Consider the following 8,828-nt stretch of genomic DNA (forward strand, 5'->3'; position numbering starts at 1 on the left):
GAATTCAAGTACCAAAGAGCCACAGTCAGAATCACAAATGATTTAGCAGCCACCATTATGAAATAGAGAGCTTGGAATATGGAATTTCAGATGGCAAAGGATATAGGTTTACAACCAATAACTTGCACAACAAATCTGAATACAATTTTATAGGGAGAAAAAAATGAATCTTAAATAGAGCTTTCTAGTAATTTCTAATGAAAAATCAGCACTATCTACAAGGATTATAAACACAGGAGAGTCAAGAGAAACACAAAGAAATAAACATGAGTGAGTAGTCATAAGGTATTAAAGAATAAACTGCTTTCTAACATGGAGACATGATACATGTCCCCTCAAAACATAATCAGGAGTCATAGAGGTAGTCTAATTCGACAAAAACCTGGGAGTGATTCTGTTGTGCTTTGATGATCTTATTAGAAGATGAAAAGGTAAGAGGAATAGGACTACATTGAATACACTGCGGGGAGGAAAGGGAAGGAGATATTGGGTAAATTATTTCAAATAATCTGGGTGCACAAGTAGAAGTCTGTACGAACAACAAGAAATGGGTGGAGGGAGGTTTTGATATTTACACCTTACTCTTGTCTGAACTGCTCAAAGAATGGGAAAATATATACAAAGAGTTGAGTATAGAAACACATTTTGCTCAACAGGGAAACAGAAGGAAAGGGGGAGAAGGAAGTGGTAGGAAAGAGAAGGAAGACAGGTCATGGGAGGGAGTGTCTGAAGCAAAATAAACTCTATCTAAGGATGTGCAAAAAATATTCCTAGCAACTCTTTCCATTCTGATGGAATGCCATTGTGATGTAAGAAATTATGAAGGGGGATGGTTTCACAGATACCTGAAAAGACTCATATGAACTGATGCTAAGTGAGGCAAATAGAATTAAGAAAAAAGTTTATAAAGTGACAATAATATAGTAAAGACAAACAACTTTAAAAGATTTAGGACCTCTGATCAATGATCAACTATAATTCCATAGAATTTGTGATAAAACAGGCTATCCCACACCTACTTCTGACTCAGAGTTCAGACTGAGGCAGGATTTTTGTTTGCTTGCTTCTTAGACATGACCTACTTGGGAATTTGCTTTGGTTAACTCTACAGATTTAAAATAGGCACTTTGTTTTTCTTGCCTTCTTGATTGGGGGCAGGGGATGGAATATAGGAGGGAGGAAAAGTGAAGGTTTTATTGAAAAAATATTTTAAAAAAGAATTTATCACACTTCTGTCACTTACTATCTCTGTAACTTTGAGAAGATATTTTACCTCTATGGGCCTCAGCTTCCTTGCTTGCAAAATAAGGGAATGAACTAAATGGTATTTATGGTGCTGTCCAGCTCCAGTTCTATGATCCTGCATTTTACCTGGAGTCTTGCAAATCTAATAAAAGAGGCCTTATAATTAAAAGTGAGGGGGAAGGAGAAAATTACCTACTTATATATACCAAATCAGATGTCATATAGAGTCCTTACAACCTAGGCATAGTAGCGATAGCAATATCCAACCAATACCGTAGTTTATTAAGCACAATCACCAGAGAATTTGGTTTGATTCTTAGTATCTTAAAACATTTAATTAAAGATATGGTTAGTCAACATATGAGAAAGAAGGAGCAATCACTAAAAGCCAACATCACTTCAAGAATAATGATGCTTGCTGGATTGACCTGCTTCTTGTTACAGATATAATTTACCTAGTTTTGAGTACAGTATTCTACAAAGCCTTTCATGCTTTTCTTGAATACAAATGGAGAAATGTGGCTCAACTGCTAGGTGGATTTAAAACTAGTTGAAACAAAAAATCCCCAAGGTAGTCATCAGTGGTTTAATTTCAACTTTGAAGGAGGTAGTATGTCCCAGGGGTCTATTTTTGGCCCTGTGCTATTTAAATCATTTAACAATTATTTAACAAAAATAATAACAATTATTAATTTGTCTTAAAGACAAAGGTGGTATGCTTGTTAAACCTATAAATACTGCAATGCTGGGAAGGACAACTAACACTGCATGACAGTACTCAAAAAGTTCTTGACGGTCTAGAACATTCAGCTGAATTGAACAATGTGAAATTAATTAAATACACACAAAATCTTACAGTGAGATTTAAGGAATTGACTTCAAAGTGTAAGATAGAGGAGCTACAGCTAGACAGTAGTTCTGAAAATTATTTGGGTATTTCAGTGGACTACAATATTAATAATGAGAAAACAGTGGGATATGGAAGCCAAAGAAGGTAATATGATCTAAGACAACATTGAGAGCCATGCATCCAGAGCTAGGAAGGTGATAATATTGTACTCTGTACTCCAAAGTAGTCTGAATATTGTGCTCAGGTCTGGGCATAAAACTTTAGGGATGACATAAAATGCAAAAGAAGAGTACGTCAAGGAAAGTGAAGAGCCTAGGGACCATGCTATAGGGGCACAAGTTAAATAAATTGAAGATGTTTGTCTTGGAGAAGAGAAAAGATTGGATGGGGAAGAAGGGAGAAGAGGGCTCCTATTAACAACCTTGAGTATCTGGAGTGAAGGATTAGATTTGTTTTGGTTCATCTTGGGAGCACAATGAGTAACAAATAGTTGAAGTAGCAAACACAGATATTTTTGCTTGGTATAAACAAAATCTTCCTTACAATTAGACTTAGCCAAAAGAGAAATGGGCTACTTCAAAAGGCAATGGTTTAAGGGGGCAGAGCCAAGATGGTGGAGTAAAAGCAGAGACTCACTTGAGCTCTCCCCCAAATCCCTCCAAATACCTGTAAAAAAAATGACTCTAAGCAAATTCTAGAGCAGCAGAATCCACAAAACGACAGAGTGAAACAAATTTCCAGCCTAAGACAACCCGGATGGTTGATGGGAAAAAAATTGTGTTCCAGCCTGGGAGAGGAATGCAGTTCAGCATGGGCCATGTCTCTACAGATCAGGCCCCAGCAAACCCGGAGCAGGCCTCAGATGACTGAATCACAGGCAGCTGTGATGGTTTCCACACTTCTCAACCCATAAACACCAAAGAAAACTTAAAAGGTCAGTGGGAAAGGTCTGTGGACTAGGTGAGAGAGAAGCACAGTGCAGCCAGGAGCATACTGCAGCTGAAGAGCGGCGAGCAGCAAGGGGAGATGTGGTGGAGGAAGCAGTGATGGTACCAGCAACAACAGCTGCTTCCAGAGCTCTCAGCCCACAGACAGTAAGGGGATCGAACACCTGGTCAGAAGGAGATTGCAGGAATCTCTTTGCTGGCACTGAGGCATGATTGTATTGTTTTGCCCGTACTTGGATTGGAGTCACAGTCCTGGGTGGCAGTTCTGGCTTGGCAGAGCGCATGGCAGCAGTGGAGAGGGAATCCTCCTCATAGTTCCAGGACAGAAAAGAGTGCTTGTGGTCACTCATAGACCAAAGCACAGGCCAGGAGAGGAGTAAACACCGATCCTTAGATCCTATCACCTTGGAAGAACTGAAAACTTACAAGTCCCTAAAAGTATGTCTGAAAACAGCTGCACAAACCCCCTGAATCCTGAGACAGTGCGCCCTCTACCTTAGAAGCAGATCCCTAACTTAACAGAGTTAAAAGTCAAGTAATTGGCTGGGAAAATGAGGAAATAGAGGGAAAAAAAAACTCAAACTACGGAATCTTACTTTGGTAACAAGGAAGATCAAAACATCAAAACATACAATCAGAAGAGGTCAAAACTCCTAAATCCAAAGCCTCCAAGAAGAACATGAATCAGTCTCAGGCCATGGAAGAACTTAGAAAGAATTTGGAAAATCAAGTGAGGGAAGTAGAGGAAAAATTGAGAAGAGAAAAGAGAATGATGCAAGAAAATCATGAAAAATAAGTCAACAACTTGTCAAAGGAGACCTTCAAGAATAGTGAAGAAAATTGATTGTTGTCCTTCATTCTCGAAAAAGAGGACCAAAATGACATCACTATGCTAGAGTCAAGTTTCAGTGTGTCCAAATGTGGTTGATCAAACCAATGCGAGCTCGGAATGCTCTTCCACAGGTGGGCAAAATAATCCATGTGAACATTTGGGGTAGATTTTCTAAATTTGGGCAACCTGCATTTCCTTTGAGCTGTTTCAATTCTGCCTTGCTCATAGAGTACAGTACCTTCTCTGATGTGGGCATGTCATGCTGAGCAGTCCTGTGCCAATTTCTCCCATGTACACAATCAATTCCAAAGTTCTTCAGAGAGACCTTGAAAGTGTCCTTGTATCACTTCTTCTGTTCACTATGGGAATGTTTGCCCTGTGTAAGTTCTCCATAAAATACTCTTTTTTGGCAAGCGTATGTTTTGCATTCAAACAATGTAGCCAGCCCATTGGGGTTGTACTTTCTGAAGCAGAGTTTGGATGCTTGGCAGTTTAGTTTGAGGAAGCACCTCACTGTCTGGTATCTTATCCTACCAGGTGATCTTCAGAATGTTCCTAAAACAATTCAAATGGAAGTGATTCAGTTTCCTGGCATGGCTCTGGTATACTATCCAGATTTCACAGGAATACAATGAGGTCAACACAACAACTCTGTAGACATCATCTTTCAAAAAATTATCAAGGAAAATTGCCCTGATGTTCTTGAACCTGAGGATAAAATAGAAATAGAAAGAATCCACTGATCACCTCCTGAGAGACATCCCAAAAGGAAAATTCCCAGGAACATTATAGCCAAATTCCAGAGTTCTCAGGTCAAGGAGAAAATATTGCAAGCATCCAGAAAGATACAATTCAAGTATTACGGAAACAAAATCAGGATAACATAAGATTTAGCAGCTTCTATGTTAAGGGATCAGAGGGCTTGGAATATGATATTCCAGAGGTCAAAGGAGCTAGGATTAAAACCAAGAATCACCTATCCAGCAAAAATAAGTATAATCTATGAGGGGAAAAATTTGTCATTCAATGAGATAAAGAAATTTAATGCATTCTTGAGAAGCCAGAGCTAAATAGAAAATTTGACTTTCAAATACAAGACTCAAGAGAAGCATGAAAAGGTAAAGAGTAAAGAGAAATCATAAGGGACTTATTAAAGTTGAACCATTTCCATACTTACATGGAAAAAAATGATATTTGTAACTCATGAGACCTTTCTCATTATTAGGGTAGTTGGAGGATATACATACATACATATATATATATATACATATATATATAATATATATATACATATATATATGTAGACAGAGGGCACAGGATGTGTTAAATTTGAAGGGATGATATCTAAAAAAGAAAATTAAGGGATGAGAGAGGAATGTGCTGGGAGAAGGAGAAAAGGAGAAATAGAATGGGGTAAATTATCTCCCATGAAAGAGGCAAGAAAAAGCTTTTACAATGGAGAGGAAGTGGGGGTAAGTGAGAAGGAATGAGTGAACTTTACTCTCACCAGATTTGGCTTAAGGAGAGAATAATATACACACTCAATTGGGTATGAAAATCTATCTTACCCTACAGAAAAGTTGCGGGGGGGAAGGGGATAAGAGAAGGATGGGTGATAGAAGGGAGGGCAGATTGGGGGAGAGGTAATCAGAAGCAAACACTTTTGAGGAGGGACAGGGTCAAAGGAAAGGATAGAATAAACAGGGGATAGGATAGGATGGAGGGAAATATGGTTAGTCTTTCACAACATGACTATTACGGAAGTGTTTTGCATGACTATACAAGTGCAACCTATATGGGTATTTGCCTTCTCAATGAGGGTGGTGTGGAGAGAGGAAAGGAGAAAATTTGGAACTCAAAAGTTTTAAAAGTGAATGTCAAAAATTGTTTTACATGCAACTGGGAAATAAGATACACAAGCAATGGGGTATAGAAATCTATCTTACCATACAGGAAAATAGAAGGGGAAGGGGATAAGAGAAGGGGAAGGTGTGATAGAAGGGAGGGCAGATTAAGGGAAAGAGTATTCAAAACACACATTGTCATGGGATAGGAGGAGAGGGGAGATGGGGAGAAAATTTATAACTCAAAATCTTGTGGAGCTAAATGTTGAAAACTAAAAATAAATAGATAAATAGAAAAAAAAAAACCTTTCCATTCACAAAAAAAAATAAAGGCAATGGTTTTTCCCCTTACCAGGGGTCTCAAAGAAAGGCTGGGTCACCACTTGCCAGGCATATTATAGTAGGGATTCTCATTCAGGTATGGGTTGGATCTGTTGACCTCTGATATCATCCCTTCTAATGACAATTTTTGCCGTGATTCTGTAACAAGAGTCAGGAAATGAAACACTCATTTTTATGCCTCACAAAACATTCCATTTTCATAGTTTGTATGAGAGGAGTTTCCTTTTTTATGAGATTTTAAATACAGTAAGTAATTACAACACGGCTTATGTTTACTTCTTAGGAGGAAAAAAAAACTTTCCTAAACTAATCATCTTTTACCTATACTTCATTTTCGTATCATTAAATTCAAAATGGCGACTTACTGAGAGATTTCCAAGTATTTATTTACATTTTTAAAGTTAACTCCTCTTTATAAGCAAATGTACATAAAAAGAGAGAAATTCTTAAAAGGGTGACAGAGAAAAGAAGTGGAAATCCCAATACCAATCATTTTGCATACTGATGAATGTTATCCCATCCCCACGTTTCAGAAGTTGAAACCATCCATTTGCTACATCATCATATGAGATGTGCTTTCCATTTGATTTTCCTTTCAAAATATTTGTGTTTCCTTAGACTAAGTTGAGTGCTTTATTTGGCCCTATTAGACATGGCCCAAGGATGATCCAGACTGCAAATGCTAGTTAAAACCCTTCTAAAGTAAGCCCTTTTTTTCTTTTTCTTTTTTTTAACCAATTCTAGAAGAACACATGTGACATGTACAATCTTAGCAGTAAAAATTTCAACTAACTGACATGAGATAACATAGGGGATGATTTCATTTGGCCAGAAACAGGAGAATAAGTTGTGTGAGTACAGCTAGCCTATAGGATTTAGCTAATACCCTCTATGGATAGGGAGAATATTAGTATAGCCTCTGAAATACTGAGAGAATCTCAAAAAGAACTGTCTAGGATACATGGCAAAGATGTATTTTGGTGAAGTGAGATAGGGCAACCCCACTGGGATATTTTGCTTAGGAAATTAGAACTTAAATTTATGCTACATGTATAAAGAAATATTTAATAGAAGGAAAAATAGGAAGACTGAAATGATTTGGTGAGTCTAAAACAGAGGTGTAAACAGTTAGAGGTACCTATCTTTGCCAAGAAAACACCAAAATGGGGCTTGAAATAGTCAGACATGATTGAAATGACTCGACAAAAAATACAAACAAACAAAAAAATTTAATGCTGATGAATACTATTGTGCTGTAATAAATGAAGAAAAAAACAGTTTCAGAGAAAACCAGGAAGACTTACATGAACTGATGGAGAGTTAAAAGAATAGAACCAGGATAAAAATTTCTACTGTAACATGAATGTTGTAAAAAAAAAAAAAATTCTGCTCAATGCAATGATCAAACATGATTCCAGAGGACTGATGATAAAGGATGCTTCCCATGTCATCAAAGCGATGAGCTAATACAGAAGGGGACACACATTTTTGGAGTGGCCCATGTGGCAACTTATTTTGCTTAACTATGTTTATATATTACAAGGGTTTTGTATTTTTCCCTAGTGGGGGGAAAGGAAGATAGAGGGGAGAAAAAACAAATATTTGATTATTGGTGAAAAATGCGAAAGAAAAAAGTTTAATGCCGAAGCTAGAGCACAGAGTAGGGGGAAGTATAAAGAACTCTAGTTCAGAAAAAATAAGCTGTCAAGTCTGGGTCACTTACAAGTTAGGAAATTATGAACAAGTCACTCAGCTTCTCAGTTCCATCTGGGAAATGGAGATAATATTTGCCCTACCTGTCTCACAAGGTTATATAAGGAAAAAAAAAAAGAACAGAATGTGTTAGCTGTCCTTACAGAGTAGACTGAAATGAGGAAGAAGAAGAGTAAAATTTAAATTTAATTACTAAATATATTATTGAGGTTGGTAATTTAACTCCTCTCCACTGAATGGCAGAGGGGAGGTATTTTTCAACTCAACAGGAAAGTACAGGATAAAAAGACATACAATTAAAATTCAATAAATTGGATGGATGCTTTTCAGGGGTTTTGTAGAGGGATTTCTATTCAGAGATGGATTGGAGTAGATGAACTGTGAAGGCCTTTACAACTCTGAGGTTCTGTGAAATGGAGGTTTCAGAGAAGGAAATAAAAGGGGGAAAATATGGAGGGAGGAAAGAATATGAGGAAAAAGAGAAACAGAAACAGAGATACAAAGAGATACAGAAAAAGTGTAGCAATTCCTTTCCTTTCAACAAGCACTTATTAAGCACACTATGAGTTGCTGGCTAATGTCAAAAGATCTTTGGAGCTGCTTCTGTCTTATGTCAACCGTCAGATCATCATCAGAATCTCAATTATTTCCATTCGAGAGGTCTGATTACTTTGCATCAAAAAAGATATCACTTCTAATGCCCAGGCAGCATAACTCTGAATAGGACAAGTAATCCAAACTTCAAGTGAAAACCCAGTTAACCTTTATTACACATTCTGAGGTGGTAGACTTGGATGTGGCACAGGAAATGCCTTGCCCTCATATAAAATCTCCTGCAAAGGATCCTAAGTCCTTGAAACCTGAAGCAGAAATGGATCCAGAAAGAAATCTCAAAGCTGCATTTCAAACACCCCAGAGCTTCATATTTTTAGCACAGAGTGACTGAGAGTTTTGTTCTGTTTTCAGAAGTCCCAGCCAAGTGCCTTACCAAAGCAAAATAAGTTACCGTTGATATCAAAATGTACAGCCATCGTGACTGAAAATGAAACTCCAAC

The sequence above is a fragment of the Vombatus ursinus genome, unplaced genomic scaffold, assembly GCF_900497805.2.
Source record: "Vombatus ursinus unplaced genomic scaffold, bare-nosed wombat genome assembly UNPS02014820.1, whole genome shotgun sequence".
NCBI classification, from domain to species: domain Eukaryota; kingdom Metazoa; phylum Chordata; class Mammalia; order Diprotodontia; family Vombatidae; genus Vombatus; species Vombatus ursinus.